Here is a 23,301-nt window from a genome sequence, read left to right as displayed (position 1 = left end):
AACCTCAGTATTACTCTCATGTTATTAGGTCAAGTAGGTAACGAGGTAAGCTGGATTACAGTTAATCCACAAAAGGTATGTGAAGCTTACCCTTTCTTTCTTTTAGCATGTCTTAGCCATAAGTTATATATATACAAAACTTATGAGTCATTCCATTCATAAAGCTCTGAGTATGAGTCAAGACCCTTGTTCACTTCTGAATGTTAGAACTCCTGCACTAAGTGGACTCATCGCCTTTCAAGTCTTCTGTAGGATGAAGAGTAGTACATATAAGGCCTATCTCCTTCTTTTGTTGAAATCGCTTAAGGTAAGTGAAATGATGTCTGATATGAGTTTAGAGGTAATTCCATTTATAGGTTCCGGATATAATTTGTGACTCGTAGTCACTTCTGAATACTAAGGGTCCTAAAGTAGTTAGATTACTACTCCCGAGCCACCTATATGTTGAATAGTAAGTGGAAAAATAAGCTCCTATTCTGAAACGCTCTGAGAGGATAAATGTCTCTGATTGCATAAGTTGTATCTCCGATTGCATAAGCTATGTGTCTGATTGCATAAATTGTTTTTTTGATTGCATAAAATGTGTGGCATTATCTTGGTACATGCCTGTGGTTCCTGAGGCCCTAATTGAGGAAATCCCTAATAACATCTAAAGGGTACCTCGGAGAATTACTTTCCTGGTCTTCAAGTGACGGTTCACTTGACTGTTTCATTGAGCCTGGAGATGACTTAGTTGCATATGGTTTCTCACTACTCTACTCATGCATACGATAACCCTTTTTTCACCAAGTCCCACGATGGGCCGGGAATGTTATCGTGCACAGCTTTATTACTCCTTCACCGAGTCTCGGCCGGCTATGTATATATATGTATGACGTATACAATGATAAAATGCCATATATGATGAAGTTGAATCATACGATGATGAAATACCGTATACGATGAAGTTGAAGAATACGATGATGCCGTATGTGATGAAGTTATTCACTGAGTCCCGGGCCAGATATATATATATGATGCTATGATGAATATATGGATCGAGCCGTACGTTTCTCAGCATTGTTTTAAATTATGGATCGAGCCGAACTTTCCTCGGTATATTTACTATGTGATAATGGCACCAAGTCGCATAAAAAAGCTGGGTGCAGTACATTATGTACACTACTCTTTCACCGAGTCCCTCACTAAAGGGCCAGATACTTACATAGGCATGCATATGAGAATATAGGGATACACTTGTGACCCCAAGCCCCATAGTGGACCGAATGTACTATGATGACTATACGATAAGATTATGCCGTATACGATGATATGATGCTGTATACGATGACCTAATGAAATAATATACATTATGAGCGGGGATGATGATATGGTGATATGGAAATATGATTAAATAGTTATTATACCGAGTTCCTTAGCGAGCCAAGCACAATGTATGATGATGTATATGACTACGTGTCCTAAGGTGTAGGTACATTAATTTGTTAATTGTTACACTTGTCCCCTGCATCCTTGTTTCAGTTATGGTCTCAGCTATGATGTGTTATGTTTTACATACTCAGTACATATATCGTACTGACCTCCCTTTTTTCGAGGGGGGGCTGCATTTCATGCCCGCAGGTACAGATACTTACTTTGGAGATCCGCCAGCTTAGGACTCCTACTCAGCTATGTCGGAAGTGCTCCACTATTTTGGAGCCTAGCTTTTGGTGCTGATCATATAATGTATATAGTTGTTTATTCAGGGGTACGACGGAGGCCTATCCTGCCATATGTCACTGTTAATATTCTTAGAGGTTTGTAGACATATGTAGGTGGGTTGTTTAGGAGTTTGATTCAGTTGTGCCTATATGGCATATTATAAATGTTATTATGTTAAGGCAGCCTTATCGGCCCTTTCATGATATGGTGCAAATGAAAGAGTCTATATGCAGACGAATTTGCTATCACCCTCTGGATTCTTGTGTATAGTTCTTATAGTTGAGGTTTATTTATACGGGGGTCCAGGTCGGACCCCAGTCACGGCCTACGGAGTTGGGTCATGACAGAAACTAAAATTGAATAGTCTATTGGAGATCGGTAGAAAATATCTAAACAACATAAGATTCATTCTACTGGTTGGTTAAAGTAGGGTAATCCTGTAATAACTCGAGACTACCCATAGTCGCAATATGATGCTTAGAGACACAAGTGACCCCAAGATAACTTCATGGTTTGGAATGAAACTAAGATTCAACATACCAAGCAATATCTAAAGAAAATCTAACAGCACAATGCAGAAACTAAAACTGAATATTTTATTGGAGATCCATAGATAATATTTGAAAAACATATGCAGAAATCTAGTCTGACTATCTTAAAAGTCTATACTAAGTGAGCTGTTAGGACAAAGCCCTAACTAAATCCATATATCTAAAAACTAAAATAGAATTACTGAAATGAATGTAAGATCGTCCTCAAAGAATGAGGACTCACCAAATTGGCTATAATGCTAATCAAAAGTAGTACTAGCCACAACCCGAATGTAAGGCCCTGTAAGTCAAAAAGTCAAAACGGGTAAAATATTGGGAAAGCGGGAAGGATTTGAGTTTTGCGACTTAACCTATGAGTCGTAGAAACTCCTATGTGTCGTAGAAGTGGATCATATGGCTTACGTTGAGGATGGAAATTGATCAAGTGAAGGAATGAGTCCACGAGTAAAGATTACGACTCGTAAAAGACAAGAAGAGTCATAGAAATGACTTGACAAAGAACTTCAGAGACTCAAGTTTTGCAGGTTTTCATAAGCTGCAGAATGACTCAAGCCTATGACTCGTAATCAAGTCAATGACTCGTAAGAATGAGTCGTAGAGAAACTTTAGAGAATCAGTCCTCTAGGGTTTCTCAAACCATTCCAGACGAGTCCTCTTTATGAGTCGTAGAAGGACCTGCGATTCATAAGGTTAGTTCATAGGGAATGCCCGGTTAAAATTTAAAATGGGTATTTTAGTCTTTCCCTATGTTTATTTTGTAAAGTATGATCTTTTTGGGACAAAACTACCCTATAAAATGACCCTAAAACTTCCTAAACCCCTCATTCTCAGCAACTCTCAAACTCACAAAACCCTTTCCTCCTCAAGGCTCCTTTCAAGACAACATAGAATCCTTATATCTATGCCCAACATGCCTCTACATGACTACATATGGGGGGACTAGGACATGTTCCTAGATCACCCTCAAAAAAAGTAATGACACATCGTAGTATAGTCTTAAAACACCATCATAGTATAAAACAGCAGTAAAGAAAAGAAAGACTCGGGTTTCCCTCAAAGCATGAGGACTCACCACACTAATCTTCAATGGAATACCAACTAGCCACGTTAAGCGGATGGAGCGTCCGTTTCTACATTGTGATATAATGCAGGCAAAAAGTATATTTTAGAACGTTTGAATATACTAAGTATGTAGGCAATTCAATGCATATAAAACCATGTTTGTGCAAATGACCATTTTAAGTAGCATGATAGGGGAAATTGTAAAAATCGTAAGTAATCATAAGAAGGATCAATGCATAATAAACCGTAAGAGTATCATATAAGGTAAAGGATAGGATTAGTCATTTAAAACATAAAAAGGACCATACATACGTGGGAGATAAAAGTCATTTTGAAATCCATAGTCTTAGTGAAAGATATATTAGCCATAGTAAGAAATACCTTGTACATTGAGAGAGAGACCTTTTTACCTTTGTGAGAGCGACCGTTAGCCGACATAAACCATGTGAGCTATAATATGGAGTCCCAATGTTTACCCAGACATCAGAGAAAATGAGGACACTACTTTCCAAGGTAAACTTATATATGCCTAAGTGGATCCACAAAGCTACATGAAGGATCGAGCCACAACTATGGGTAACCCTTAAGGAATTAAGCCTCTTCTACGGCTGATCCTTTAACCTACGGTGGAATGTAGTTATGGGATAATGGAATATTACTACGGGTCTCTTACATTTACTACGGGAGAGAATGCCTATCCCAAGGTCCACTTGGTGCTAGATAAGCTCTCAACGGAATACGTATCGTAACATAGTAATCATAGTTAACATACATCATAGACATGATCATAGGTTTGAAATTCATAGAGTAGCTCATTTTCATAACATGAGTGCAACGTGAGTATTGTACTTTCACATTACAAATCATACATACATAGTTCATATCATTAGGCCTTAAGCGACCACATTGGGCCCTAAGTCACCTTTTCCATAATTTGCATTAAAATCATAATTTGAAACATGCTTATAATTACTGAGCATAATTGAAATACTTAATCATAATTCATACTTGGAAATTAGGGTAAAACATGAATACATGATCAAGTGACTGGAAAATTATGAAATTGACTTGAAAAAAATATCATTTGGAAGTATAATTAAAAATTAACCATAATGATTGATGTAGGAGAATTCATGGAAAAACTCTTCAATTCAATGCAATAATCATCAATTTATATTAAAATAGACTCATAATCATAATTAGAATAATAATTCATGCAAATGGAATAGAGATCATAAAACTCATAAAATGTCATATTTGAATTTATTAGAAAACTTAAGAAATTGATTGGGCTTCATGGATGAAAGAATCTATGAATCAATACCACATACCTTGAGTGAGAAGACAACAGAATTTGAAAGAATTTGAGAGTTTTGATGGAGAGCTTGAGTGGATTTCTTGAAAGTCTTCAATGGAGTCCTTGAGAGTCTTTTGTAGAAAGAGAAATATTTGAATAGGTGAATTGTAGAAGAATGAATGAATTTAAAGGTGTAGGTTAATTTATAGAGCTGAATTAGGTCTTAAAAACGTCCAGATTAATTAACTAATAATTTGGAAAATGTCTAAAGTACCCCCACTTAAAACTTAACTTGGAAACATGTAAATCGCATCTGGAAAATGCATTTTATGAAATATAAGGTAAATCGCATTCCTTGAATGCGTTTTATGCCTAATTTTCTCGGAAGTGATTTTTGGCTAGATTTTGGGTAATTTTTCACTATAGGAGAGCAAGTCCGCGATGCGGACTCTCCGCGCATCCTCTTATTTTGTGAAATTCTTCAAAATTTTATCTTTCGATACACGAGTCCTAAATTTCACCGAGACCATTTTCCCACAGGTTTTGATCCCCTGATCTATATTTCGAACTCGGTTGCAAAAAAAATAGGATAATGTGATACGCAAGCGACCTATTCCCAAGGCATTATTAAGGTAGTTGACCATTTTTGAGGAATGTTACAATATCTCCCCCTTGGAAACATTCGTTCTCCAATGTGGAAAGACTAGCTTGAGTAGAGAGAGAGTATAACTACCAACACAATCATGAATGCAATGGTATGTATGCCTATGTCATGATACAGAGAAGTCGAAATGTAGGACTTTAGAGGATTTGAGTATAGATGTCTAAGTACCTTAGGATGGATCACAAGGAAAGAGATAGGGATATTATTTTCTCATGTCCGCTTTCGCTTCTCATGTAGTGCTGTCAACTTCTTGATTCCTCTATAAGACCTTAATTGATGCAACTTCCTTTCTTCTCAACCTTTTAACTTGGCGGTCCAAAATCTCAATTGTAACCTCCTCATAAGTCAAATTTCCTTCAACATTCATATTACCCAAAGTTAGAATGATATTAGGATTCCGACACATTTCCTCAATATTGATACATAGAATACCAGATGAACAAAGACTAACTCTAATGAAAAATCAAGTTCATAGGCCATCTTACCAATACACCTTATGTCCATCTACCTCTATAGGAAATTATATCCCAAGAGTATTACCCCTTACTACCATATTCAACAAACCTTGAGACCTAATAAAGAAACACCCAATGCATTGTACATTCACACATATGCCATCAACACTACATTCAAGCCTAGTTCTATAACCTCTCTAATACACTCACTTAAAACCCTTAACAAGAAGTCATCAATAGCCTAATACAATCACTCACATATCTACAACCACAGATTCAACCCTACCATTCTAACCACTTTATGGCTCCCTTGAAGTCAACATTACTCAAGAATTTTCATGTCTACCTTAGCATCTCTATATCCTCATTGGTATTAACTCATACCAAAGACCACACCAATATAATCTTACTTACCTATTGCACACAAAAAGTTCTCATATAGCTCTTCCTCCATGTCTATAACCTTAAATGGACCAAGCATACCACAATTATCACAATACGGAACACCCATTCTTCCCCTAATCTTCCCTAACTCATCCATCGAGAGCTATGAGTTTTGCTCAATATTGTTTCTCTTAGGCCATCAACATTTGGAAAAGGCAACCAACCTTGGTAATGAAATACTCCATCTCCCCATTGTGAGAGAACCTCAATCTTCTCATGCACTACCATTCATAATTCCGAACCATTTCAAAAAAGAACACCATCCTCATTAGAGTTACTCCATCTTACCCCCAAATGGGCCAATCGATGAAATCTTTAACTAACTCTTTCTCGTCCTCTTCCACATAAGCAACACTATTGATGGATAACTGACTAAAAGCATCGGCAATAATTTTTTCTTTACTCGGATGGTACAACACCCTCATATCGTAGTCCTTTAAGGGTTCAAGCCACCTTCTTTGCCTAAGGTTCAAATCCTTTTGGCTAAACGCACATTACAAACTCTTGTAATAGGTGAAAACATCCACATGGACACTATATAGATAGTGTCTCCTCAATTACAAAGCAAATATCACAACAAAATAACTAGGTACAGTTTGAAAATTTGATTCATAAAGTCCATAAAAATAGGGGGAGCCTTAGTCAACCCAAATGACATAACCAAAAACTCTAAATGTCTATACCTCGTTCGAAAATCCATCTTGGGAACTTCACACTCCCTAACCCTCAATTGGTGATAACCGGACCGAAGGTCAATCTTGGAGAAGTGACTTTCACATTGGAGTTAATCAAATAAATCATCTATTCTTGGAATAAGATACTTACTCTTTATTGTGACCTTATTAAATTGCAGGTAATCTATACACATGTGATGTGACCCATACTTCTTTCTAACAAACAACATGGGAGCACCCCATGGTGAAATATTTGGCCTTATGAAACCCTTATTAGTATCAATCCTTCTTTGGATTTGATCTCTTCTTGGAGGCATCTTTTGAAAATCGCAAAGGACAATCGTTAGGGGGAAAAGACATAAAGTATGCTCTATCGCATGACATGAATCATTAAAGAAGTGATGATTTCCTAAAATGCCTCATAGCTTCCTACTCAGAGATGTGGCGCTCTTTACACCCATGAATAAGTCTATACTTGACGCGGCATGTTGGACTCCCTAGAATACTTGAACCTTGTGCTCTGATACCAAGTTTGTCACCACCCGAACTAGGGCCTAGCCGTGCCACGACAATTAGGATTCCCGAAGAGACCCCAACCAAGCAACTTAGCATATCATAAGCATACATAAGGTGAAAAATAAGAGGAAACTCATAAAAGTCCAAAAGACAAAGCATAACTAGAGAGAATCAAGACAACATAGACTCCTTATACACATGCCCAACATGCCTCTACCTAACTACGTACGCGGGGACTAGGATATATTCCTAGCTCACCCTCAAATAAAGTAATGACATAATATAGAATAGTGTTTAAACATCACCATAGTCTAAAACAACGATAAAGGAAAGAATGACTCGGGTTGCCCTCAAAGCATGAGGACTTACCACACTAATCTTCAATGGAACACCAACTAGCCACAAGAAGAGGATGGAGCGTCCGTCTCTAAATTGTGATATAATGTAGGGAAAATAGATATGTTAGTACGTTTGAATGTGCTAAGTATGTAGACAATGCAATGCATATAAAACCATATTTGTACAAATGACCATTCTAAATAGCGTGATAAGAGAAGTGGTAAAAATCATAAGTAGTCTTAGGAAGGATTATGCATAATAAACCATAAGAGTATCATATAATCGAGATAAAAATTGTGAGCTACAACATGGAGTCCCAATGTTTACCCACACACCGGAGAAAAGGGGGAGACTACTTGCCAAGGTAGACTCCAATATGCCTAAGTGGACCCACTAAGCTACATAAAGGATCGAGCGTCAACTACTGGTGACCCTTAAGGAATCAAGCCTTTTCTATGGGTCACCCTTTAACCTACAGTGGCATATAGTTATGGGACAATGAGATCTTACTACGGGTCTATTTCCTTTATTACGGGAGAGAATACTTATCTCAAGGTCCACTCGGTGCTAGGTAAGCTCTCAATGGAATATCATACTATTACACCCCACACTCTGGAACTCGGAATGTCTCTTAAGACTCTTAGCAGTTACTATGTGAGCCGGATAATCTACAACGCCATTAAACAACTCCAAGGAAGGGAGAATGTGATACCCCATAGTAGGGAAGGTTGAAAATAGGGTTTTGAGGAGTCGGAAGAAGTTGAAGGCTAAGTAAGGAGTCGTAGGACTCGACTTACCTACGTAAGCTACTAACTTAGAAGTCCTACACACTTAAGATACTTGAGTACACGCCGAGCTTAAGTAGCAAAGATTGCATATGCTTTTGAAGTAAGACGGGATTACGATCTCACGAAAGAGAAATAAGGAAACGACGCACCTACTCAAAGTTAGCAGGTGATGCACCTACTTAGGGTCAAGTAGGTGATGCAGTAGCTAGGGGTTGACCCCACTACCACATGGCAGCATGTGATTGGCCACATGGGTTGAGTGGCACCCTAGGAGGCTACCACATGTCACCCTAGGGGTCTTCCATGTGGCACCTTCTAAAGAGGTGTATATATATGTATTATGTGACTCTTAACTTGTTCATTCTCCAAAAATCAGCCAAGAACTTTGAGAGAAAAACGTGAAGAAGGACAAGGAACAAGGCAACCATGGTCTTGAGAAATTAAAGGTAAGTTCTTCAATTTTTCTCCGTGAATTACTTATCTAGGGTGTTCCTCAACCACGTGGGGGTGTATATATGTACATTATGATGTCTATGGAACCATATCTTCATCTTTACACCTGGAACTAATAAGAGAAAGATGAAGGAAAACGCGAGGGGTACAAGCTAGAGGGGTTGTAGCTGCCAAGGTAAGCCTCCGAGTTTCGTTCCATTAATTAATTATTTGAGGTGTCCCACGGTTATATAATAGTGTTTGATAACCAAAAATTCCAATTTGTGGTAGCGGAGAAGGGACATAAACAGCCCGCTCAATTTTAGCACATTTGGAGAAGTTCCGAGTTGCAATTTGGCAGTTTTGGCCAATTTTGGGTAAGGTAAGGTTTCTCCTTTTAATTTGGACTTCATGGTGGAAACGTAAAATTTTTATAGGAATGCTAGGCATTGGAGACAATCCAAATTATAGTCTCTAGAGTTGAATTGTCGTCGAGATAAAGTGTTGTGCTTGTGGTGAGCTGCTGCAGGTGTGTGGGGGTGTGTTGCAGGGCCTAAATGTATTCTAAAAAGGGTGTGGGTTCTGCTGGTTGCAAAAACATGACCCTTTGTTTTTTATAATTAAAAGTGTTATAAAATAAAGGCTAGACACCCTATTTTGATATCGTAATTTTGAGCGAGTCGTTTGGAGTTTATGTTGTATATTATTCATGTGAATTGCTTAAACATATGTTGTATGTTGTTGTTGTTGGTTGGCTGTAGTGATTAGGGATGTAATTGGAAATTTGGATAGGGCATATTATAGGGGAGGTGCTGCCCCAATTTTTGTTAACGCCTTAACTAATTAAAGAACTAGTCGAGGAGACGAACAGGGAAATAGATTCCATAAATACTAAGGGTATTAGTCAGATACTTTCTGCTCTAATCTCCAGGGATGATTCACCTGATGACTTCATTGAGTCTCTGTTAATGATTTAAACTATGTTTTGTTTCTCACTACTATACTCGTGTAAACTGTAACACTTCTTTCATCATGCTCGGGCCAGGAATAGTAATCGTGCACAATTCACTGCATTTTTCACTGTTCCCTCACTAGAGGGACGGGTACGTATGTATATATATGATTATGTGTTGTAATAAGGTGGTGATGGCACTGGGGCCATGATGGTTTTACAGACATGATTCACCGGACCCCTGAAAAGGCCGGCTATATGATATGATATGAGCATGCATGCTTTTGTAATTCACATAGTATAGGTACAAGCTTCTAAATTGATAATTTGTTCCCCTGCTTCTTTATTTCGGATATACCTCCAGCTGTATTATGTTATATTTTACATACTCAGTACATATGTCGTACTGACCCCTTTTTCTCGAGGGGCTGCATTTCATGCCTGCAGGTACATAAATAGGTTTTGGGAGTCCGTCATCTTAGGATTCCGCGTAGCTCAGCTGGAAGAGGCTCTATTGTATCAGAGCTTAGTTTTTGATACTGACCACTGATGTATAAATTTTGTTTGTCTATTTAGGGGTACGGCGGGGGCCCTGTCCCGTCATATGTTGTCGTTAATATTTTAGAGGTCTGCATACATGTATATGTGGGTTGTGTATGTCAGTTTGATTCAGCTGGGTCTACATGATGTATGATATATGCTATTATGTTATGGCAGCCTTGTCAGCTTGCATGCCCTTCCATGTTGTGATACAAATGAAAGAGGCTACAGATTTATGAAAATGTTATCACCCAATAGGGTTCTATTACATGGTATTATGTTATTTATAGTTCGACCTGACCACAACTGATAGATATGTATACGGGGGGTCTAGGTCGAACCCCAGTTGCGGCCTACGGGGTTACGTCATGACAGAAGTGGTATCAGAGTGGCTCGTCCTTGGATTGTCTGCAGACCGTGTCTAGTAGAGTCTTGGTTATCGATGTGTTGCGCCACATGCATAAACAGAAAGCTATAGGACATTTAGGATGTTACATTTTTTTCACATCTGAGATCGTGCTATATATCCGAGTCATAGGAAAATTCCTTATATTATCAACTAAGGGTGGGGGAGTGTGATAGTCCAAAAATAGCATTTCGAACAAGGTATGGTAATTTTGAATAGTATTTTTAAGCCATACTTGGACATGTTTGTTATGGTGTTTATTGATGACATCTTGATTTATTTTGATAATGAGGAAGATCATGGGTCATTTGAGAATTGTGTTGCAAACATTTAGAGAGTAGCAATTATTTGCTAAATTTAGTAAGTGCGAGTTTTGGCTAAGAAAAATTGTGTTTCTTGGCCATGTGGTGTCCAGTGATGAGATTAAAGTAGATCCAAAGAAAATGAAGGCGGTTAAGAATTGACCTAGACCATTATCTCCTTTGGACATTAGCCCGATACTATAGAAGGTTTGTTGAAGGGTTTTTGTCTATTGCTTCACCTTTAACTAAGTTGACCCAAAGAAGGCAAAATTTCAATGGCCGGATGAGTGTGAGAAGAGTTTCTAAATATTGAAGGATCGTCTTACGTTAGCCCCTATTTTGACATTTTCCGAAGGTTCGAATGTTTTTTTTTATTATGATGCCTCACGTGTTGGTTTGGGTTATATCTTGATGCAACATGGTAAGGTTATATCCTATGCTTCTACGGAACTTAAAGTACATGAAAGGAACTATCCAACCCATGATCTTGAACTTGTGACAGTTGTGTTTGCATTGAAAATTTGGCGCCAACAGGTGCATATTAATGTGTTTACCGACCACAAAAGCTTGTAATATGTGTTTAGCCAAAGGGACTTGAACCTTAGGCAAAGGAGGTGGCTTGAACTTCTAAAAAACTATGACATGAGTGTATTATAACATCCGGGTGAGGCAAATGTTGTAGCTGATGCTTTAGTCGGTTGTCTATGGCTAGTGTTGCACATGTTCTCAGTATTCAATTCATCCAGGATTCACCAAAATGTATCATGATTTGAGGGAAGTGTATTGGTGGAATGGCATGAAGAAGGTTATAGCGGAATTTGTGTCTAAGTGTCCTAATTGTCAACAAGTTAAAATTGAGCATCAAAAACAGGAGGTTTAGTACAAGACATTGAGATTCCTACATGTAAATAGGAAGATGTTAATATGAACTTTGTAACGGGTTTGCCTAGTACTAGGAGACAACATGATTCTATTTGGGTCATTGTGTACCGAATGATTAAATTGACATATTTTCTACCGTTCAAGACTTCTTATAGTGCCGAAGACTATGCTAAGTTGTGCATTGCTGAACTTGTCAAACTTCATTGTGTTCCTTTGTCGATTATATCGGATAAAGGTACTCAATTGACTTCACATTTTTGAAGTCATTTCAAAAAGGTCTTGGTATTAGAGTTAAGCTAAGTACCGCTTTCCATCCTCAAACTGATGGACAAGCCAAAAGAACGATTCAAACTTTGGAGGATATGTTAAGAAAATGTGTAGTTGATCTTAAAGGAAGTTGGGATGAGCATTTTCCATTGGTTGAGTTTGCCTACAATAATAATTATCACTCTAGCATCCAAATGGCTCCTTTTAAAGCCTTTTATGGGAGAAGATGTACATCTACGGTGGGATGGTTTGAAGTTGGTGAAATGGCATTGATTGGTCAGATTTGGTAGTTGATGCAATGGAGAAAGTAAGGCTCATAAGAGAAAGGTTGAAGACGGCTCAAAGTCATCAAAAGTCCTATTAGGACACTAGGAGGAGAGAGCTTGAATTTGATATGGATGATTGGGTGTATTTAAAAGGTTTCACCTATGAAAGGTGTAATGCGATTTGGTAAGAAAGAGAGGTTGAGTCCTAGATATGTAGGACGTTATATAATAGTGAAGCGCATTGGCAAAGTGGCATATGAGTTAGACTTGCCAATTGAGTTTGCTATGGTTCATCTGGTATTTCACGTATCAATGTTGAGGAAATTTGTGGGTGATCCAAACTCCATTGTGCCATTGGAAATTGTGAACGTTGAAGAGAATTTGACTTATGAGGAAGTCCTAGTGAAAATTTTAGACAAACAAGTGAAGAGGTTAAGAAATAAAGATGTTGTGTCTTTCAAAGTGTTGTGGAGGAATCAACAAGTAGAGAGTGCTACGTGGGAAGAAGAAGCAAACATGATGAAGCGTTATCCATATCTCTTGCATTTCACTCAAGTTTAAAGGTACTAAGCTCATACGTTTCAGTTCCATATGTCATCTTTATGCATGCATGATTCATGAAAGTAATTTTTTGTTTCAAAAAGCCATGTTTTATGTTAAGTATGAAGTTTACATGTTCTATGCATTTTAAGGTATCTTCATTTTCGTCTCACTATAGGAATATTACTTTAGAATATGCTTAGCCCTGTTGGGTATTAAGCTATACACTTTATTCTACTCAAGTTAATTCTACCTCATTCGACGACGAATGTTTCCAAGAGGGAGATATTGTAACATTCCTCAAAATGCTCGTAAGTGCCTTAAAAATAGCTTGGAAATAGGCCGCTCGTGTGACGCATTATCCTTATTATTTTTGGCAAAGTCGAGTCCGAAATATCGATCAAGGGATCAAAACCTACGAGAAAATGGTCTCGGTGGATTTTTAGAATGCATATATCGAAAGATAAATTTTTCAATAAAATACGAAAAATAGTGAGGTGTGAGGCAACTCTGCGTAGCCCACTTGTTCCCATTTGGTGTAACTTTTCCTCGAGTAAAAATCAGGCAAAAAATCTTATTCGCTAAAAATTAGCCTAGATGGGAGTAGCTCTGCATCGTGAACCTGGCCAAGGATTTTTGTCCGAATTCAATTTTTAAGTAAGGGCACTTTATACATTTCCCTAATTGTTAGTTAATGAATCTAGACAGTTTTAGGGCCTAATTGATCTCTATAAACTAACCTACACCTCTAATTTCATTCATTATTTTACAATTCACCTGCTCAAATATTTCTCTCTCTACAAAAGGCTCTCAAGGACTACATTGAATACCTCCAAGAAATTACCTCAAGCTCTCCATCAAAACTCTCAAATCTTTCAGAATTCTTTTGTCTTCTCATTCAAGGTATGTGGGTAATTTATCCTAGGGTACTTTCACCCATGGAGCCCAACAAATTCCCTACGTTTTTGATCAATTAAAGTATGTATTCTTATTGTTTTGTAATCTCTATTTCAATTGCATGAATTCTAGTTCTAATTATGATCACGAGTCTATTTTAATATAAATTGATGGTTATTGCATTGAATTGAAGAGTTTTTTCATGAATTCTCCCATATTGGTCTTTAGGTTCATGCTATGAATTATGGTTATTTTCAATTATACTTCCAAATAATTTCATGTTTATGAATTATGTATGGGTTGATAGAAAGTATATGATCATGCATATCTTCAAGTCAATTTCATGATTTTCAATTCAATTGATCATGTATTCATGTTTTACCCTAATTACCAAGCATGAATTATGATTATGTATTTCAATGATGATCAAACTATGATTTTTTTATGCAGGTTATAGGAAAGGTGACTTAGGGCCCAATGTGGTGCCTTAAGGCCTAATGATATGAACTATGTATGAAAGATTTCTAATGTGGAAGGACAATAGTCACATTGCACTTATGTTATGAAATGAGCTACTTTGTGATTTTAAACCTATGATCATGTCCATGATATATGTTAACTGTGATTGCTATGTTATGATACGTATTCCGTGGGATTTGACTTAGCACCGAGTGGACTTGAGGTCCCCACCTTCCAAAAGCCTTAGTAGAAACCTCATGTCTCTTAAACTACATGCCACCATAGGTTTTCTTCGTGGCTTAGCTAGTGGATCCACATATAGCATATGTACATTACCTGCCTAGCAAGGTAGAGTCTAACTTGACAAGTAAATTCCCCTTTTTCTGGTGTAGGGGCAACATCGGGATTCCGTTATAGCTCACATGGTCTTAATGTCAGTTATGGTTCCTATCCCACATATGTATGATCTCTTAATTATTTTCACGATCTAAATTATGCTTTTCAAATGCTTTGATCATTATGATTCTCTCATGTCTTTGCTCATCTCATCTTATCATGTACTTTACTTGACCATTGCATCCCTTTTATTTATGGTACATGTCATGCCCGCATACTTAGTACATTCAAACGTACTAATGCATATTGTTGCCTAAATTATCTCATAATGTAACGGTTGAGGTTGAGGATCATATCTATTCACGTGGCTAGTAGATCTTTCCTATCCGGCGAAGTTGTGGCGAGTCCTAATTTATCGAGGAGTAGTTATTGAGTTGTTTATTGTTTCCAAAGACTTTTGTTATGCTTCATATTAAGGGTGAGCTAGGGGAATGTCTTATCCCTCGTTTATGTTCATGAGTAGAGTCATTATTGGAAAAGTGTGTAGAGTCTCATGTTGTCGGATCATATTTCCCTTATGTTTCATGATAGACTCTTCTCTACGATGTTTCCGCATTTACTTTACCTTATGTATACTTTATGATATGATAAGAGGCTTGGTTGGAGCCCTTCGAGGTTTCGATCGCCGTGTTACAACTAGGCTCTAGGTCTGGTCATGACAATGAGCATGATCGTCGATCCCTACATTATGATATAATGTAGGCAAAAAGTATGTGTTAGTACATGGATTGCACTAAGTATGTGAGAAGATGCACGAACAAAACGTAAGACATAATCAATATGAATCATTGGATGCAAGACCAATATCTTTAAAACATGAATAAAATCATGAAAATATTAAACATTTAACTCATTGGTCAATGCATGAAAATCTCATAATTATCCTAAGAAATCATAACTCAACTGAAACTGTTGTGGGATAGGACCTTTAACCGATATATAAGACCATGTGAGCTACTACATAGAATCCAATGACTCCCACATCGAGACGGGGGAGGCTCCTTGACTAGGCATACTCCATTAAGTAACTCTTGTAACTTTGCTATATGGATCAACTATTTTTGCCATATTACCATAAGTAAACCTACGCGGGCAAAGTAGTTTGGGACTACAGGTTGCTACTAGGATTCCCTTAGGTAACAAACCTTTAGTTACTGGACCGAACCCCACCGAATAGTCACCTCGGTGCTTAGTAATTTTCTCAATGAAACTCTCATAAAATATGATCTTAAACATCATAGGAAAATATAATAATAGATATCAATCCATCTTTATAAAGTAACATAAGAATAGCTCATTTAGCATCTTCATCGTAAAATCATAGGATTAGCTCATCTATCATATAACTCATGTAATGTGGGTGTAAGTCTTCCATCATTACATATATTTGATCATAAAATATCTTTAGGGACTTAACTTGCCCTATCATCAACTTGCTTAAAACATCATAGAATCATCATTCATAAACTTCTTTGCATAAAGCATCTATATACTCATTCATAAAGCTTTCATTGAAATAACTTGAAAATCATGATCATATCTCATAAATCATACTTGAAACTAGCATATAGCATGGGTCATTGAAATTCAATGTCGAATGGGTACGTTTCACTTTTACTGATGTCCATTCTTTTTTTTGGTAATTCAATGTCCATTGTTACTTGTTTAGTTTAGAAAATCAAAAAATAACTATCACATAGTTCCTAATTATCTTTGTTATTAATAGTTATTTCTCAAGGCAGTTTTCAAACATTATCATATTCAAAGAGTGTGGTAAAATTTTTATTGTATTTACAACGAATAACGTACTTGATCCGACTTCAAACTTAATTAGTGAGCCCCAAATTGAAAGAATCGATTATAACCCTAATTTATAGGTTTAATTAAAGATCAACTATAATACCAACGAATAATATATCAAAATATAGTTAAATAACACAATTAAAAATAAGTTCAATTAAACAAAGCAAGAAAAAAAGAAAAGTGATAAACCTTTGATTTTTGGGGGTAACTTCATTCGGCGACAACATGTTGTGCCGTCCAATTTTTCGATCAAAAATTTTCAACTGAAAGAAAAACACAAAAAATTATCAAAAAGAGAGAATTCATTGTCAATTGTTGATCCAATATAATTCATATATAATTTCTAAAGTTGTTAACTAAAAAACTTAAAGAATGAAGGCAAGAAACAACTCGAATCAAAATCATCAAAATAAGAACAAAAAGTAGAAGTAGAAGAAAGTATAATTCTTGTTAATTTTGATCCAAAATATTACTTAAATTGAATTATAGAAATTATTTTTTATAAGAGATAAAATTCTAATTAATATAGAAGTGTTAAATATTATGATTTCTTACCTAAATTAAATAATTTCAAGTTGAATAGTTAATTGGTGTATGACTAATAATAATAATAAATAAACAAAAAGGCTCCCAAACATAAAGGGAGCTCAAAGCACTTGAACGATTTCTAAAGTAACTTTAATGCGCTTTTTAATTTTTCTTACAAATTTGGAATATTTGATAATCCTAATAAAGAAAATACTAATAACCAAACTTTGAGCTAATTTTTAAAGTCTTAGAAATTTTTAAAATAATAAATTATTATACAATAGTAAATGAAAATTTTGTTTATTATAGAGTATTTTAATTAAGGACAAAAAGTTAGAAAAGACCTAACTATGTGACAATTCTACCTAATATAAGTTATCTTTTTGAATATGTAATTTAATTTAACAATTGTCTATCAAGAATAGATGATAATTTATTAATATAAACTTCAAGAACATACTAAAATTTTAGAATACTTACCTGAAATCACAACCAAATTTTTTTCTTTAATCATAAATACTATCAAGATTATAAACATAAAAAAAACACAAAAACTTTAGAAAACTTGCCTATAAATTTGTCTCTTCAATCATAAGATATCACAAGATTTTCACAAAAACTTCTCAATTAACAATTCTCCATCAAGAATCCATAATAATTTATTTATTAGAAACTTCAAAAATATACTAAAATCTTAAAAGACTTACTTCAAATTACAATCAAATTTATCTCTTTAAATCATTGATACTATCAAGATTTCAATTCATAAGAAAATTTTATACCTAACTTTTTTTCCATGCGTATGGTAGTTTTGGAAGAATAATTTTAACTTAAATAAGGAGAGAGACAACTATCATTAATTAATTAGTTGAAGAAATCCTAATTCTAAAGTGATTCAAAGCTAAACAAAATATCATCAATTAATTAGTTAATGAAATCCTAATTTTAAAGTGATTCAAAGCTAAAGAAAATCTATTTAAAAATTAATAGACATCTAGTCTAGGACTGATTTTTTGATTGAAAAAACATTTTTTAAAATTATATATATATATAGAGAGAGAGAGAGATTTTTTAGGACAGTTGTGGATTATTTTTTGTGGGATCTTTAGGGAATATTTTTTTGCTCAAAAAATTAAAATACGTGAAAGGTTTTTTTTTTTGGATAACTTTAGGCAATTGATTTTCTTTTTCATAAACTTAAAATTACGTGTTACTCTTTCTTTGGAACTTTAGGACAGTTGGTTTTTGTGATTTATAAAAAAAAGGTATTTTACTTAAATCTCATAAGGAAAAAGTCCAATTATAATTTATCCAGACTTTTTTGGTAATTACCCGAATTCCCTCTTTTTTCTAGATTTCTGATACATACGAATGACGCTGATACATCGCGATTTAATACATACGTCTTTTTCATGATACATCGCTAGTTGATACAAACCAAACATTGTAATATCAATAAAACTTATGAATCAACTTATAACATAACAAAAATAGTAGTAAAACATAACTTATATTTTACTGATACATTTTGTGTTTGATTTGTATCAACTAGCGATGTATCATGAAAAAAACTTATGTATCAAATCACGACGTATCAACATCATTCCTATGTATCAGAAGAGGGATTTTTAAATTTTTTACAAATGGTAGGGAATAATTTAAAATATAGGAATATAAGGTGTGTAATTTGATAATTTTTCCATATATTATAAAGCATATATATATATATATATATATATATATATATATATATATATATATATATATATATATATATATATATATATATATATGCTAACTAAAAATAAAAAAGAAAAAAGTCCATTGTTCATTAAAAATAAAAAGGAGTGAGAAAGGACAAACAAAGCTCATTGCTTATTAAAAATGAAAAAGGAGTGAGAAAGAACAAAGAAAACTACAAAATATGATGTTAGGGGGAAGCAAACACGCAACCTCAGTGACAAGTTGATCCCCTGAACCATTGAGCTACACCTTTCAATTGTGTTGAGGGATTCATTTATGGTTATATACTCATAATATTCAAATTTGATCTTATATAAACAATATGATTTTCTGATTGATGAAATTCGAATGAACTCCCTGCCTCCCATTTAAATTCGCCCTTAATTTAAGAGGTTATGGATTTTTTGAAGTCAGATAGCCCAGAAGTAGGATAGCATCCTACGTAAGGAGATTATTGTATGGTTTCCCATTGGTGGACTTCCAAGTTGTTTTGGTTATCATAGGATAGCAAGCTATCATTGAGGGTATGAATTGAAGTGTTGTTAGCCTGGATAGAACCCAGAAACTAAACGCCCTCATACATCTAAAGAAGATGTGATCGATGTCTTCTGAGGTTAGCCACAAATTTGGCACCCGAGGAACACAGCCAAGCCAATCCTATCCTATTGAGATGAAGGAAAGTGGGGAGCTTGGTATGATGCATAAGCCAAAGAAAGGTTTTTATTTTGTTTGGGCACAACATTTCCCAGATGTTCTTTATGTTTAGGTTGCAAGGGTTGTGAAGAGATTGGCTGTGAATAAGCATGTAGGCACTGCTTGTGGAGAATTCACCATTATTGGTCCCCATATAAGTTTGTCTTCACTGAGGTTTCCATGTACGAGGTATGTTGCCTCAATATTGGCTTTAATGTCATCTGGCAGTTGGAAGGAGATATTGTCAAGTCAAGCTGGTTTCACTTTCCATTACTAGTTACGCTGACCATTAGGTCCTCCCTCCAACTTTAAGAGGCCCATGGAGAATGCTCCTGATGGAGTCATGGTGATGAATCCATTTATGGTTGAAGAAGATGACTTTAGTTCCCTTGTGGACAGTCCACCTAACTCCTTCCATACTATCTTTCCATGCTTCCCTGACACACTTACAAATTCTAGAAATATGCTTATTCCTCTGGTCAGTAACATGCTTAGAGTATTTGCTGATAAGCACTTTCCCCCACAGGCTGTAGGGTTTTTTTATAGAGTCTCCATGTCAAGCTAGCATGAAGGGATCTATTCTTAAGCTCACTTTTTTGCTTGCTCAGTCCTCCATCTCTTCTTGGGTAAGTCAGAGACTAATCTTGTTTTTTTTTAATTGTAACAATATGCTTTAAAAAGCCACACGTCTTAAATTTTACTTTTAATAATTTATTTTCAGTTGATATCCATTCATCTAACCTCGACAAACAAGTAACCATACAACAACTCACTAATCTTTTGACAAATATTAATACTCCTTAATTAAGAGAAAATGACTAAAATGGTCCTTTATGTTTAGTGTAGTTTCAAATTAGTCTCTCTGCACTTTTGAACTCTCTCTTCAATTTCTCTGTGCTTGCTGCCAAAACCAACAACACCACGAGATACGGAACACTCAGGCGAGCAAACCCCAGTTAGCTCCTCTGAGATCTGCTCAGCCACGCGCTGTCACACGCCGCCAGAATCCGCAGATCTGCATCGCGACGCGCTGCACACACCGGCGCATGTGGCAGTTTCCGACCAGTTTTCGACTTCGTTTTTTCTCCCAGTGTGGTCGCCTCTATATTTCGAGGCTGGCCATATATTTGTATTCAGTGTTTCAGGCGAGTAAACAGTGCTTTCGGCAATGAACAGTGTTTCCGACAGTGAACAGTGTTTCCGGCAGTGAACAGGTTTTATTTACTTGGAGTTGGTACCTACAATAGCCCATTTCCGATATTTTAGCCTTATAAATATTGCTTGCATCGCCTAATTAAGTACCTATCTCACTGCTATTAGACTATTGCTAACTTGTGCTATACTATTGATCATTCGTTTATCTGAGAGTATCCTTTCAGTAGTGTATATCTACTTTTCTGGCTTTAGTGAGCGATGGTAGACTAGGGTCATGTTCTCGGTTGGGATCGAGGGCCAAGGTTGGGGGGGTAAGGGGGCTGAGGGAGCTTCTAGATTGAGAGTAGGGTCTTGAAATATTGGGACTTTATCGGGAAAGTCCATAGAGTTAGTTAAGATTCTTAAGAAGAGGAAGATTAATATAGCTTGCGTCCAAGAGACTAAATGGGTAGGACCTAAAGCTAAGGAGGTGGACGGGTACAAACTTTGGTTTTCGAGCAAGTCGAGGTATAGGAATGGAGTAGGGATCTTAGTAGATAGCGAGCTTAGAGATCAGGTGGTAGAGGTTAGGAGGATCAATGATAGGATGATGACGATTAAGTTAGTCGTTGGAGGGCTCACCTTGAACATTATTAGTGCCTACGCGCCGCAAGTGGGGTTGGACGAGGAGATAAAAAGGCTCTTTTGGGAGGACTTGGACGAAGTGGTGGTCAGTATACCGCCTACTGAGAAGCTATTCATAGGAGGAGATTTCAATGGGCACATTGGGTCTGTTTCGACGGGCTATGACGAGGTGCATGGAGGATTTGGCTTCGGTTGCAGGAATGGTGGAGGAGCCTCACTCCTGGATTTCGCAAAAGCTTTTGAATTAATGGTGGTCAACTCGAGTTTCCCAAAGGAGGAGCACTTGGTAACCTTTCGTAGCTCGAGGGCGATGACGCAAATAGACTTTTTGCTCCTTAGAAAAGATGATAAAAGCCTCTTTAAGGAATGCAAGGTCATACCAAGTGAGAATCTTACGACCCAACATAAGCTATTGGTCATGGACTTGGAGATAAGAAGGAAGAAGAAGAGGGTTGTGGATGACCGACCGAGGATTAGGTGGGGTCGTTTGACTCCGTCTAGTGCCCTAGAGATGGGGGAGAAGCTGATGGCTAAGGGGGCGTGGGATAGTAGGGGGGATGCGAGAAGTATTTGGGATAGGACGGCCAACTGCATTAGGAAAATAGCTAGAGCGGTGCTAGGGTCTCACGAGGCCGCCATGGTGGGCACCGAGGGGATTGGTGGTGGAATGGAGAAGTCCAGGGAAAGGTAGAAGCAAAGAAGCAGGCATATGTAAAGTTGGTAGATAGCAAGGATGATGAAGAGAAGCGAACGAACAGGTAAAAGTATAAGATGGTGAATAAGAAGGCGAAGATGGCAGTTTCAGCGGCTAAAACGGCAGCCTTTGAACGCCTTTATGCAGAACTAGAGGACAGAGGCGGGGATAAGAAGCTATTTAAGCTTGCCAAGGCGAGAGAAAGGAAGGCACGCGACTTGGATCAAGTGAAGTACATCAAGGACGAGGATGGTCAAGTACTGGTACAGGAATCCAGCATTAGACAGAGATGGCAGTCATACTTTCACGAACTCTTGAACAAAAGAGGGGACAGAGACTTTGTGTTGGGAGACTTGGAGCACTTGGATAGGCGTCGCGACTTTGGGTATTGTAGGAGAATAAAGGTTGAGGAGGTTAAGGGAGTTGTTTGTAGGATGTGCAGGGAAAAAGCGATCAAACCTGACGAGATCCTTGGGGAATTTTGGAAGAATGCAAGTAGGGTAGGATTGGAGTGGCTGACTGCATTGTTTAATGTCATTTTCAAGACATCGAAGATGCCAGAAGAATGGAGGTGGAGTACAATCATTCCCGTGTACAAGAACAAGGGAGACATTCAAAGTTGCAACAACTATAGAGGTATCAAGCTGCTAAGTCACACTATGAAAGTGTGGGAAAGGGTGATGGAAATGAGGGTGAGGAGAAGTGTGTCTATTTCAGAGAACCAGTTTAGATTCAATGCCGGGGCGCTCGACTATAGAAGCCATTCATATTGTAAGGAGATTGGTGGAGTAGTATAGGGAGCGAAAGAGGGACTTACACATGATATTCATTGACCTAGAAAAGGCCTATGACAAAGTGCCAAGAGAGGCCATATGGAGATGCTTGGAGGCGAAATGTATACATGTGGCGTACATTAGAGCGATTAAAGACATGTATGATGGAGCTAAGACCAAGGTAAAGACGGTAGGAGGGGACTCAGAGCACTTTCCTGTTACGATGGGGTTGCACCGAGGATCGGCTCTAAGCCCGTTTCTATTCGCCCTGGTGATGGATCAATTGACAAGACAAATACAAGGTGAGGTGCCTTGGTGTATGTTGTTCGCGGATGACATAGTCCTGATTGACGAGACTCGCAACGGAGTTAACGACAAGCTGGAGGGCTAGAGACAGACGTTGGAGTCTAAATGATTTAAATTGAGTAGGACCAAGACAAAATACTTGGAGTGCAGGT

The sequence above is a fragment of the Solanum dulcamara genome, chromosome 5 (assembly GCF_947179165.1).
Source record: "Solanum dulcamara chromosome 5, daSolDulc1.2, whole genome shotgun sequence".
NCBI lineage: Eukaryota > Viridiplantae > Streptophyta > Magnoliopsida > Solanales > Solanaceae > Solanum > Solanum dulcamara.
The sequence above is the reverse complement of the archived record's forward strand: the minus strand, read 5'-3'. Positions refer to the sequence as shown.